The sequence below is a fragment of the Physeter macrocephalus genome, chromosome 4, assembly GCF_002837175.3.
Source record: "Physeter macrocephalus isolate SW-GA chromosome 4, ASM283717v5, whole genome shotgun sequence".
Lineage (NCBI taxonomy): Eukaryota > Metazoa > Chordata > Mammalia > Artiodactyla > Physeteridae > Physeter > Physeter macrocephalus.
In genome coordinates this window covers 79,351,134-79,364,883 of record NC_041217.1, presented here as the reverse complement: position 1 = coordinate 79,364,883, position 13,750 = coordinate 79,351,134, and the positions used below count along the sequence as shown (strand labels likewise).

Sequence of the window (13,750 nt, the reverse complement as noted above, 5' to 3'; positions counted from 1 at the left end):
GAGCCTGCGCATCCGGAGCCTGTGCACCGCAACGGGAGAGACCACAGCAGTGAGAGGCCCGCGTACCGCAAAAAAAAAAAAAAAAAAGAAAAAGAACTGCAGCTACTCTAGATCTCATTTCAAGCGTTCCTCTCCATGACTAGCATTTCCTATCCTTTAAACTCACTCTATCTAGTCTCTTGTCTCCAATAGTTCCCCAATTCCACAGAAAGCTACAAACCTATGGATCCTACTCCATTTGCACTATCAGTCATCCTTCCTTATCTCCTCTTTTTCCTCCCACCTTTGATTCCATAGTTCATCATCATAATCACGACCTTGTACACAAACTCAGCTCTTTCATTCCTCTCTCCCATCACCATACTCATCTAGCAAAACTGCAACTTTAATTAAACTAAAATCTCTACTCCATATCATTCCCAGGAAGCTGAACATAACAGGAGAATAAAGCTCTCAATCTCATGTATGGAGCTCACATTTAAGCCATGGCAACTTAGTTCAGGTGGGTCCTGGTGCTGCCCCGCAAGTCTACTCTATTTCCTTTTACCAGTCACTCCACCACTCTCCTAGATGACTGCTTTACCTCTTTTCCATTCTTCTTAAACTTCCAACATCTCCTCCAACTTCCCTCTTGGCCATTACCTGGCTTCTTATTTCATGAAGAAAACACTAAACCAAGGAAACTCTGTATATCTGTTCCCATGTTTTCTTCCTTCCAGCCTCTTTTTATGGATATGCTAAAACCTTCTATATATGCACTTCAGCCCATCCCCTCTCATCTACCCAAGGGCATCTGTTATGGGCTGAATTGTGTCCCTCCAAAGTTCAGATGTTGAAGTCCTAAACCCCAGTACCTCAGAATCAGAATGTGACTGTATTTGGACATAAGGTCTTTAAAGAGGTAATTAAGGTTAAGTGATGTCATATGGGTGGAACCTAATCCAATAAGACTGGTGTCCTTATAAGAGAAGATTAGGACACAGACAGGAACAGAGGGAAGATCATGTGAAGAAAATAGAAAACAGCCATCTACAAGCCAAGAAGAGAGGTCTTCAGCAGAAACCAATCTTACCAACACCTTGATTTCAGACTTCTAGCCTCCAGAACTGAGACAATAAATTTCTGTTGTCAACCACCCAGTGTATGATACTTTGTTATGGCAGCATAATACAGCACCTCTCCTGAAATCCTTTGTATGTTTCTATATCATCTACTTTTTCCTTTCTACTAAACTATTCACATCACAAACAAGCTAAATACTGTACTCCATTGTCGAAAACAAAACAAAACCCTGCCTTGGCCTCACACTGCCTTCCAGCTCTGCTCCTTTACAGTAAAACTCCTCAAAAGAGTTGTCCTTATTCACTGCCTCCATTTATTATCCTCTTGGACTTCTCTCAACCAACTCTAGTTGGGCTTTGGCCCCATCACTCTACCAAAACAGCCTCTTCCAAGTTCAGCTATGACCTCACCTTGCCAAAACAAGTGGGCTCTTCTCAATCCTCATCTTTCTCACTTATCAGTATATCTGACATGATTACTTTTGAAAGAATTCTCTTGGCTTCTGGTACAATTTTTTTCTGGTCTGGTTATTCTGTTCGCTGTCTAGTACTTCTTTTCTGTATTTTTGCTTGTTTCTCCTGATTTTTGCTACCTCTTTTTATGTTATGGTTTCCAGGGCTCAGTCCTTAGATGTCTTTTTTTTTTCTTTTCTTTTTCTAGTATATATATATATATATATATATATATATATTTTTTGGCTGTGCTACACGGCTTGTGGGATCTTAGTTCCCCAACCAGGGATCAAACCCGGGTGCAAGGAAGTGAAAGCACCAAGTCCTAACCACTGGACCACCAGGAAATTCTCTTAGATGTCTTTTCTGACTACACTCAACTCTTAAGTAAAATATCATCCTGTCTTAGCTTGAAGTGTCTTAGCTTCAAAAGTCATTTCTATGCTGATGACTCCCAAACTTGTAACTTTAACTCAGACTCTTCCCTGAACTATAGACTTCTCTATTTGGATGTCCATAACGTTTTGAACTTGACTGGCTCAAAACAGAACTCTTAAACTGCCTTCCAACCTTGTTCCTTCTATATTCTTCCTCATCTCATAAATGTTGTTCCTGTTTCTCAGGGTAAAACCATGGAGTCATGCTTATCTCCTCTCTTTCGATCATATCACATCCAATTCAAAGCAATTTCCTGAAGGTTCTTCCTTCAAATATACCTGGAATCCAACAACACCTCAGCACCTCCACAGCATCTCCTCTGGTCCAAGCCATCATCTTCTACCCCTTGGACTAGTGAGGTTGTCTTCTGCAGCTTACCTTGCTTCCATCCTTGTCCCTAATGATCAGTTCTATAACCTTAATGTTACTTTTAAAACTTGTCAGTCCATCTCCCCCCCATGGCCTGGCAAATCCTTAACTAGCATCTCATCTCACTCAGAGAAGATCCAAAATCTTTCCCACAACCTAAAGGTGTGATGCGATCTGGCTCCTTGACACCTCTCTGACGCCCTGTCTCCCAGGCTCCCCTTGACTGTTCTGTTCCCTTCGCATGGGCTCTCTCTGTTCCTACAACATGCCACAAACCCTCTTGCTGCAGGGCCTTTGCAGGAGCCATTTCCTCTCCCTCTAATGCTCTTTTGCTGATTATCTTCATAACTCTTTCTCTCATGTCTTTCAGGTCTTTATTTTTCAGTTGTCTCCTTAGAAGAGAGACCTTGCCTGTACTCTGTGTCTAAAATTGTTCCTCTCTCTCTCTCTCTCTCTCTCTCTCTCTCTCTCTCTCTCTCTCCCTCTCTACTCTGCTCTGTCTTCATAGGACCAATCATCATCTAACTTTTAATGTACGTATTTGTTGACTGAATAAAAAAAATAGAGATATTTATGAAAATAATTTTGGTATCTTTATTTCAGATAATTTTATAAAAAGAAGAAACATTTCCTGAACGCTCATTTCCCTCAGTTAATGATTGCTGAGAATTTTGTGCTTGGGAAAATAGGTCCTGATGCACTCCCCAACTTTGGTAGAAAAATTATTTTGAAATATAAAGGGGACACAGCTCCTTCTTTATGGCCAAACTCCTATACATTTAACACTGACTTAAATGACAAGGAATCTAAAGCTAAAGGCTCATGTTGATGCAGAAATCAGACCAAGTCTAATGATATTCAGGAAACAGCTGAAATCTTTAGACCTTTATTCAGTCTATAGTGAAGAAGAAATGTAACAGTAATGTCTCCTATGCTTCATCTCAATTCTCAAAGCTTTCTACACTACTTTCTAGCTCTTCCTGGATTTGCTTTACTATGAACCTATAATTATAGGGAATGTTTTGTAAATAGATGTTCACTTTTATTCGATTTGCAATTTTAAAAAAAAAAGGACAGAGAAGTAGAAATTCCTAGTAGTAGTAGTAGTAGTAGCAGCAGCAGAAGGGTGTGGCACAGGTGAATGTAGGCAAGGCCAAAACAAAATTAGTGAATGTCATTTTTGTAGGCTTGGTGAAAACACACTGCAAAGTGACTTGCAGGAACATTTCAAGTTAGGGGGTTCATAAAAAAATGAAGAAATTAGTAAGGGAGCAAAATACTTACAGAGGAAAGTAGATATTTTCTAAGGGATTGTTCAAAAACTACAGTTGATGGAGATAAAAATCACTATGGACTTGTCCACTTTATCTTTAGAGAAGAAATGAACCTTCTGTACGTATGTCATAAATATTAGCGAAAAGGAGCCCAGGACTAACCTTATGACTAATCACCATTAGTGATTGTTATTGTCTTTTTATTGAAAAAACAAATTTAAATCTCATCTAGTGACCATTTACTTTCCAAAGCTGTATGCCTATGTCCAAACTCATCAAATTGTATATATTAAATATGTACAGGGTTTTTTTGTACATCAATTATACCACAATAAAGCTTCAGTTAAAAATGAAAAAATCCTTAGGGTGTTATATGCTTCTTTTTTAAACATTAATAGTAACTAATCTTCTGAATTCCTATTTAAAACTCTATAGAGTAGGATAACACTCTGGTGCATAAAGAATATATTTGATGACTTTGATTATTCTTTGTTGTTAAAAGATTTCTGCCACTTTAACAATTTGTAATTTGGGGTCATCTCTTCCTTGTAAATAAAGAATATTTAATATTTTTATCATAATGCATAAATAATATTTTCACCATCACTTCACCAACAATACAAGAATATTTTACATTCACCTGGTTCTACTGAATGCTGCAGGAACTGTAATGGTTCCTAATCCTTTCTTGGACATAATAACAATAGAAACTTGGAGAAAAGGAATATACTCCTTAAAAATATACCCGGGCTTCCCTGGTGGCGCAGTGGTTGAGAGTCCGCCTGCTAATGCAGGGGACACGGGTTCGTGCCTCAGTCCGGGAAGATCCCACATGCCACGGAGTGGCTAGGCCCATGAGCCATGGCTGCTGAGCCTGCACATCCAGAGCCTGTGCTCTGCAATGGGAGAGGGCACAACGGTGAGAGGCCCGCGTACCGCAAAAAAAAAAAAAATATATATATATACCCTCCAAGAATCCCTCTGCATAATAAATAATAGTAATAAATTGCTACAATAATAATACATAGCTTACATTCATACAATACTTTATAATTTACAAAGTCCATCATTAACTTTTTGTCAATTGATCCTCATAATAATTATATGATATATGGCTTAGATACATTTTGTAGACAATGAAATATAAGTTCACAAGCTTAAGCTACTTGTTAGAGAAACACAACTAAGCAGAACAAAGTTACAATCTATACTTATTCTGTTTATCTGTAGAGGTTGGACCCCTATAATTTTCCCACCTACTATAAAGTAACCTAAGAAGTTATAAGTCCTAGGCTCATGTTGCCATCAATGTGTTCAAAGTAGGCAGGAAGTGGAAGGACAAGAAAGACTGTACTCCCAAGACAGAAGCCCAGATGGGAACTCCAAATCCTGGGGTAGCAGCAGCATGAGAGCAAAGAGGATGGCGTTAGGCAGGGAAGACATTTAAAGACAGGCATTCGCTCTCTGAAATGTTTGATTTTTAGACTTGACCTCAAAAGCAATGGAAAACCATTACTCAAATCCTGTCTTTCATCAAGTTTCAAGTCTGTGAGATCAACAACTGCAGGGCTCTGAATTTCTACTTCTAGCTTGGGGTACTGTATAAATATTAGTTTCGAACTTCCACCTCCCTCTGACAAAGCCTCACAGATGAAGTGTAAAACTGAGGCTCTGGCCATTTGTGCTTAATAAAGGCTCCCTGGTACCTTTTACAAGAATTGGGTGATTAACATTCACAATCTTGGCCTACTTCCAACAAGGAGAAAGAAATTGTACTTCAACATTGCAGGCTTGCTTGCCCCTGTCGATTCCACTGGGTGAAACACAACACAGGGACTGCAACCCAGGTAGATTAGTCAGGGTAGAGTTGTTGTGAAAAACCCATTCTCACTATGTTTAATTTAGGACATATGAGGACCACCTGGATTAAGGAAACCAAATTTACCACTGCCTTCAAAGGAGGGGAGAATCAAGGCTTTAGGAGTAATTTACTTCAATCAATTTCAACTTTACTTCCCTGGGCTGTTTTTCTCCTCACTCTGAATGACACTGGCCCTAGGCAAGGAGCAGATGCATGTTTCAGAACACCTGGTAGATACACACCACCTATAGCTGAGTCTTCACTCTGGGTTCTGAATGGCAGCTTCAAGGCTAAAATATCACACCCATATTTTAGCTTGGAAGTAGATGGCACAAAATAACTCATGACTCTAAGTTACTGCTGCCAAGTGTGGAGGAGGGGAAGAGAGTAGGCAAAGCAGGAGAGAAATTTTGCTCTCTCCTGCAAAAGTTTTGTTTGTGCTTTGTGTTTCAAACCTTCCCATATTCTGGTTGGCATTCCCTTGGCAAAAAGGCAAATCACTCTCCCTAAAATGCTTGGTGGACATCAACTGGACCTTATGGAGTGACCTATGAGTTGAGCGTAAATGGTCTGAAGCATATAAGTTTCAAATGATCCAAAGTTCACAAACCAAGAGAAAACAATCTATAGAACATGGAAAGAACCTAAACATATTCCTAGGAATAAAGTAACCCCTTGGCTGTAGTCAGTAAAGTGTTCACAAAAAAGCATGGGCAACCCTAAGGCTTTGACTTTGGAAAGTAAGTGGTCACTAGGAGAGGGTCTAATTTGTAGACACTAATAAGAAAGACTGACAGTGGTCAGTCAGGGGGTTAACTCCCTGGCCTTTTTCATTGCCAAAATTTATGAAATACATACAGAAAGCACATTTATTCTCTAAAGATAAAAAAGTGGACAAATCTACATTGCTTAAAGTCTTAAAAACATGTTAGGGTCTAAGGCTACTGAGGGGAGGCAGAGACAAATGTTTGGAAACATAAGTGAAATAAGAGGAGAACAGGTTTGCGGATTAAGCCATTGCCTCCCATGCTTCCTTAGTCTATTTATTTTAGGGCAAGGCCTAGCTATTCTTGATTCTGAGGGGATTCTATTTCCTTTCATTTTCCAATCACAGGCACTGCCTAAGACCACTTAAGCCAATAACTCTCTAGATCTTACCCCATGGGCCCAACTTCTTGCAAAGCCTATTCGTGCCACTCTTCTGCTAGGTGTTAGGTCATTTTAGCCATTTCAAAGGCCAGAAGAGGTTGCAGATGTATGGCGACTCATTAGTTACTCAGAAATTGGTTGTCATTATAGAAGAAAAAACAGCAACAAGGAAACAGGCCCCAAACAGCTGATTTGGTCATGGAATATGAATGGGAAAGTTTGAGTAGACATAGTCATAGGCTGGACAAAATTAAAATGTTTTTCATACTATTTCTCTTTTCTTCATGTTCCTATATTCTAGTGAAAGGGCCAAAGGAAAGCTTGGTTGAAAAAGTGAAGGGGCATCTCTCTTGTGTCCCAGAGAACTACCACTGCCTATTAATGCTCTATTTTTGGTGCTTTAATTAATTAGTCAAACAGATATTTCTTGAGCAATTACCATATTCCAGGCACTTTGTTAAGTGCCGGGAATATAATGAAAAGCAAAGACAAGACACAGGACACGAGAGAAGGGACCATTTGGGATAGGCATGGGCACCAGGCAGCTCAGAAACAATCTCTAACAAGGTCAGCAGAAAGTTGAAAGTAAGAAAACAGGATTTTACCCTGCTTCTCCCCACAGCAACAGCTGTGGCCTTTTGCAAAGCAACTAAGCCTGTGGCTAGCATTCCAGTCCAATCTCATGTCAGCAGCCTGTAGCCTTGGAACGTTCTTGAAGGGAGACTCTTAATCGATTGCATTCCTTTGTTTTTGCCTTGGCATCTCAGATGGTGGCATTCCCAAGGCTGATTAACTTGGAGTTCCTTCTTTGTGAAGCTAAAGCCACCATGTAATTTCCATTAGACCTGAAAATGATCCTGATTTAAGACATAGATGGAGCCTGTAAGCCACTGTCTAATCATACTTAAGAATTAACTGGCCTAGGTTGCATGTTCTTCATTTCTCTAGCAGTAAAATTATTCTTAAAAATATGCATCACTCTTTGTGGACAATCAAATAAGCATGATGACAGCCTAGTTTAGAATTGAGTACTGCACTAAATGTCATAACTCTGATGCTGAATTGCTGTGTGACTTTGGGTAAGCCACTTAACTTTCCTCCTTGTGTTTTCTCTTTTCTGTTCTTCTAGTATCTTTGACATGCCATTCTTAAAAACTGGACTTAGGGTGGGTTAGAGTGTAGGTAGGTGGGGAGGGGAAGGGTCTACAAAGATAAAGAAAACCTGCCCCCTGCTCTGGAGAAGAGCACAGTCTACTGTGGAAATTGACTTCAATGTCAATAATTAGAGCCCCACAGTCCAGGACTGTCACTAAGGTGTATGCAGGGTACTCCAGGAGCACAAAGGAAGGAGACTCACTGCTTCCGGGAGACTAAGCAGGGGAGTCTGACAAGATGTCCAAGAGGTATTACCAGTTAGCTGAATTTTGAGGGATGAGGAATTCCCTGCATGGAGAAGGGGGAAAGACACTCCTGCTCTATCCCTGAAAAGGGATGATAGTCTTTGATTCTGCTTACCTCTCAGAAATATATTGACAACATATACATAAAACACAGAAGACTTGGGAGTCCAACTCCTCCATGAATGCCAAAGCACTCAAGCCCCACCAGAAAAATAATGCCACGTGAGTCTTTGGAACTTCGGAAGGCTTCTCTGCTCCGTGTCAGGAAATGCTTGTTAATCTTTTTTCCCTTGGCAAGTGAGTGAAGACCGGCTCACAGCCGGCTTCTTCATCCTCTCCTGGCTCACGATGACACTGGGACTGACACGGCAGTGATGGCTCTCAGAGCTGCTGTGGGAGACCCAGTGCAGTGCCGAAGGGGTGAGCACCTCCCTCCCAGGAGCAAGGCTGGGACCTCCTTCTCCCACCATTACAGTGGGAGGCCTTTCTTACACAGCTTTCTAGAAGCACCCTTAGCTGTTCAGTTAGGTCTATACACTCTACCCAGTAAGAGTCCCCATATAGCCCTCATGAGCTTATAGCTGCCATGACACTCATTGCCTCTGTGTGTGCATAGCTTCCCGGAGGATCAAAGGCACATTGGTACAGTGGCAAAAGAACATGCAGACATTTTTAAGGCCACCCAAAGCCTCGGTGTCATAGGGATTTTCTGTCTAATCAGTCAATAGCGAAAAGAGCAAATATCAGGTAATGACAGCTGGGCCCTGCCATGGTACTCAAAGCTATGCTAAGCACTGGGGTTCCCACGAAAAGTCTAGCAAGCAAGAAATGGGAATGCTGTCCATATTGCACCCCATGCCATGTGAAATCCCCGGGCTTCTGCTTCCTTATTTAAGACGTGATAAGGAGGAGAGGACTTAGATTACATGATTTTTCGGAGCTGTGATTCTCTACCTTCACAATATATGTAAGATTCTCAAACCAGGAGAAGACTATGGTTATTATACAGGAGTGGGGATTTTAAAGACTGATTTAATAGAACATGGTTCTAAGAAAGCATATATAAAAACGGTGTTACATTTAATATGCTATATTGGTGAGTACTCTAGTCATCTTCATAGACAGTATTATCAATATTAACTTTATTGTATAAAAGTGGGAATAAAAGGGTCACAAGTAGATTAAGTACGATGTGCATTACTCAAAATGGTGTAGTGCTAATGTCTCCCCTTCCTACCTACTGCAAAAACCACAGTGGCTTCAAGAATAAGCATCAAAGAAAATGTAGGAAGTACCTGGATTGCGAGATACCGTTGGTTTATGAGGCAGGGAAATCAGATTTTCAGTTTCTTTTTTTCTTTTTCCCCTTTCTTACTGTTTTGTGACCTACAGCACCTTGTCATTACTTTTAGGGCATTTATTTCTGTGCCTCACAAATTAAGGGTGGCAATGCTGTCCTCCTATTGATGTCGTAGGGACAATTTAAGAATAATGACAGGTGTGCATTAAGGGCTCTTCTGAAATAAAAGTGCAAAGGGGTGGTCCACACTCTGTCTTGGGGCCGGTGGGGAACGTATGTTTAGCTGTGGGGAGATGTTTCCCTGCATGAGGCTGTTGTGTGTAAAGCTTAGTAGGGCTCATTGCTCGTGTAAGAGCCTCAGTCATTGTTCCATTGTTGTTTTAACCCCAGTGGGGAGCAACCTCCCTGTCCCTTGGCTGCCACCCTCACTCATACTGCCTGAGGATCTCAGAGCATAGGAACTAGTCTCAGTTTGGCTTCTTCACCAGGGCAGGCATTCTAAACCTCCTTTCTTTCTCCCCATCTCCCTTCAATTCACCTATTCACTCACCCAACAAATATTTATGAAGCCCCTGCTATGTGCTAGGTTACTGTTCTGAGCAGGGAGCCCCTGCTCCTTTGGAACATCTCCTATCATGGGGAAGACAGGAAACAAATAAATGGATGATACCACTTCAGATCATCATTTATGTGCAAAGACAACACATGGGATGATGTGAGAGAAAGTGACTGGGGAGGTAGACTAGCCTACCTACAGAGATTCAGATTCTCTGTATCTGAATAGGGTCCAGCCATCTTCATTGTTAACCAGAAGGTCAGGGGATTCCACTGAAGCTGGTCCCTGGATGACCCTTTTAGCATCACTGCTCTAGGGAATGTTCTGAGTGTACGACCTTCGGGGTTGTGGTCTCCTTTGTGAGTGGTGCGAGTGGAGTGGGGCGTGTTTCAGGGTGAGGGTGAATTGCTCTGTACGATTCCCACCTGAAGCTCTCTTTTCCTGGCATCCTTTCTCGCTCCCAGCAGCTGCCTTCTGTGCAGGAATGGGCCTTGCCACCTGTTGGCTACAGCCTTGCTCTCAGAGGATTAATATGTTCTTATCTGAAATGACAGAAAGAGGAGGAGAGGGAAGCAAAATTGTTAACATGGTTCTCCTTATCTCTCCTCTCCCAGATCTTTTTCTGATCCCCCCTTCCTGGGTTCTCCCCCAACCCTATCAAATCCGCTGTGAGCAGCTGCTGACCTCCTGGCCTGATGGGCCTCCTTGACAGCTGTCTGACGTCACATGTCAATCTTCCATCTTTACTGCAAATCTCTACTGATCAAATTTCACATTTCCAGGACTCTGGTCATAAAGCCCCTTTCTCTGGTATAATTAGTAATTAGAGGAAAAATGTTAGCTAACAGACACTCAATCCCCATCTGTCAAGTGAGGAAATTCCCACTCAAGTGAGGCCTGACCACTCCATCCAGGTGATGGACCCCTCATGGTCTGCTCTTCTGAACTAAGGAATTCTAAGGGAATGAGAGAGCTACATTTCCAAGTGTCCATTTGGCTGTGCACAAATCTCTCTGTATCTGTATAATTTAATTCATAACTTAAAAAATCCCTTCTTCCCTTCTCTCCTCTTCTTTCCCACACTGCGTTTAATATTAAGTCAATGGAAACATTATTAAAAGAAGTTCCTCTTACTAAGTCACACTTCCTATGCTGTCACTGGAACCTCCTCATGATTCCCTCCTGAAAAGCTGGCTGCAGCTTCCAGGTGGTCAATGAAGGGTCCTAACTGTGAAAATGTGAGGTTTAGGAAAAGTCCCGTGTGAGGCCGATGTGATACTTGCAGATTTGCCTAAGTGGAGACAGTTTTAGTTGAGGGTAGTCTTTCCTTATTAATTGTTTCTGCCACTTATAAAAGGATCTCATGAAATATTCCCCAAACCCATGCTTTGCAAAGGTTTAGTTATTATTTAGCTAAACATGGGCCAGTGGCACAGTATGGATACCCCAAATAAACACACAAATAAAACTCCCCAAATCAAATGTGTTTCTAGAGAGAGACGATAGTTTGCTGTTCTTGGTGGTGGTGGAACCACATCAGGCTGGCTGTTCTGAGGCATAAACTGAATGATGACACAGAATCCCAGAGGTGATCCAGAGGCCAATCAGCAAGAAGGTAAGAGACTTTTAGACCTCATCATTTGAAGAATGGTTGAAGAATTGGAAGATTCAGAGAAGAGAGGCCTCAGAAAGAATGTTAGTTGTTTTCAAACAGTTAAATGGTTTGCATGCCGTAAGAACTTGGACTCATTCTGTAGCACCCAGAAGTCAACATGGGATTACAATTACAGGCAGTGGGGTTTTAGCTGCATGTACAGGACACTGGAGTCAGGTCTGGGATTGAATTCTGCTTCTGCCACTTATTAGCTGTTTGATGGTGGGCAAATTTCTTAACCTCTATACCTCAAATTTTTTCTCATCTATAAAATGGGAATAATAATTGTACCTTATGGAGTTGTGAGAATTAAGCGAGTTAATACATATAAAGCATTGCAACAGAGTCTGACACACAGTAAGCACTGGCTATTTACATCACTACAAGAAGGTGTGGCATGATTGCCTGGTCTAGAAACTCAACATATCTCAAAGAATTTTCCACAAAACATGACTCCCTGAAGATGCCTCATGAGAAAAGAGTTCTGAAATCAAATTGCTCGATCCCCAGCCTTGAGATTCATGAGACAAAGGACAGTAAGAGAATGCAAGTTACTTTTGTTTAACTAACTATTTCCCATTTATTTCACCATGGAACCCTCCTTTAGTGGAGAGATAAGGTGAAATACAGTGTTACACAAAACACATTTGAGTAAAGACTAAATGACAGAATTGGCCAATCAGTTGTGCCTGTGGGAGAGTGGTTATGTTTTGATGGGCTGGGTAGATCTGATTTCTGGAAAGGACGTCTGCTGATAAAGCATCAGGTTTCTGAGGGGAGCGAGTGAGGCATTTTAACATCAATACTAACAGTGTGGAAAGACCACATGCATCACCTCCCCAAATCGCTCTGCCTTGAAACAGAAAGAAACTTAGGAAGTGAGAGGTAGAGTGGAAACAAACTACTTTTTCATTTAACGTTCATGGAAAAGATGTTTGCTTATCTCAGGCCTTGCGATAAGCAACAGAGACACCAAGATGACTAAGACACCATCCCTTCCATCCAATGTAGGGATATGACCACAGGAGCTGCACACAGGGGCTTGCGATACGGTATGATCATTGCCTTAGTGGAAATTTAGAAATAAAAGCCTCAAGAGAACAGACAGGAAGGAAAACTAATTCTGTTTGAAGGAGAGAGGTTTCTGGAGGTGGGGGTGACTCCAGATCTCCTCTGTGAGGGAAGAAGAGGTACATATTATAGGTAGAGACATGGGCCAGGGGAGGGTACTCATTAGAGAAAGGAAGACCAGGGAGAGGGACCTGGGGGAAAGGCATCAGAACAAAGAATGAATTTATGCTCAAAGATAAGGAGATATCAAAAGTGACGCGACATTCAGAAATGGGCAGGTTAAGGGCTTAATAACCAAGAGCTCCTGAGTTTTCAAATTTACTTCTATTGCTTGAGAAATCACTTTAATCAACTACACCCTTTTTTGAACTATTTAAGTTGGCTTCATTTGTAAAACGTGGGAGGGATGGAGTAGGTTTCTAAGACCCCCTCCTTCTCTAATAGTCCCTGATTCCATGAAAGTTTATAAACTGGGATCCACCAGACTTTATTTTCCTATCAGAGCCCGACACCAGCCAGCCCATTCTGTGAAATTTTAAAATCTTCGTCTTAAATTGACCACCTTTAATTGCCTAATTATTAGTTTTGCACTTTCCTGACCTCTTCATTTTTCTTTCTCATCCTTTACTTTCAAAGAGAGAGACCTGAACTCAGAATTCCAAGTGTGGTCTCCTCTTGGGGTAGAGAGATCACCCATCTTCTATTCACTAGCATGATGATTCAGTCTCGAGTTAATCTGGTTGCCACGAAACATTGCAAACTCAGGTGTTTCTGGTTACTTGCTCCCAAATGCATTACTTTGCATTTTTCAAAGTTGAATTGCATTTTACTTTTTTCTACCCATATTTCGATAATCTCTTTATATCATTCATGTGTTCAGTGCCTGCCCACACTGGGGTCTCCTTCTTCTAGCCTGATACCATCTGCATGTTCTATTCATCTCTTTTAAAAAACACTGGGTCTAAAACACTAAGTCTAAAGACTTTCTCCCATGTCTTTTACCTATTACCTCACAGCCAAATGCCTGTTCTGGCACTCAGATCCAAGGCTGCCTCTGCCTTTTAGTCAGAAACATCACTTCGCAGATGCAGTTAAAAATTCTAAACGCTGCTTCTTTATCTAGCATTTGCTCAGTTCTTGTGGATTTTAACATCTTGTAGTTGG

The 13,750-nt window shown here is 41.3% G+C and overlaps 1 long non-coding RNA gene across 2 annotated transcripts in view; it reads right to left on the bottom strand.

Annotated features, from left to right (window-relative positions):
* Positions 1 to 45: 45 nt before the first annotated feature.
* Positions 46 to 13,750, bottom strand: part of LOC114486008 (uncharacterized) — a 76,708-nt gene continuing 63,003 nt past the window's right edge. Inside the window, exons 6-7 of one of the 2 annotated variants that reach the window (XR_008617145.1) lie at positions 10,287 to 10,403; positions 46 to 2,869 (exon numbers count right to left, since the gene is read on the bottom strand). This is a non-coding gene — a long non-coding RNA (uncharacterized lncRNA). Of the gene's footprint in view, positions 2,870 to 8,565; positions 10,404 to 13,750 lie in introns of those variants that run through there. The other variant, XR_008617144.1, reaches the window with a different exon arrangement.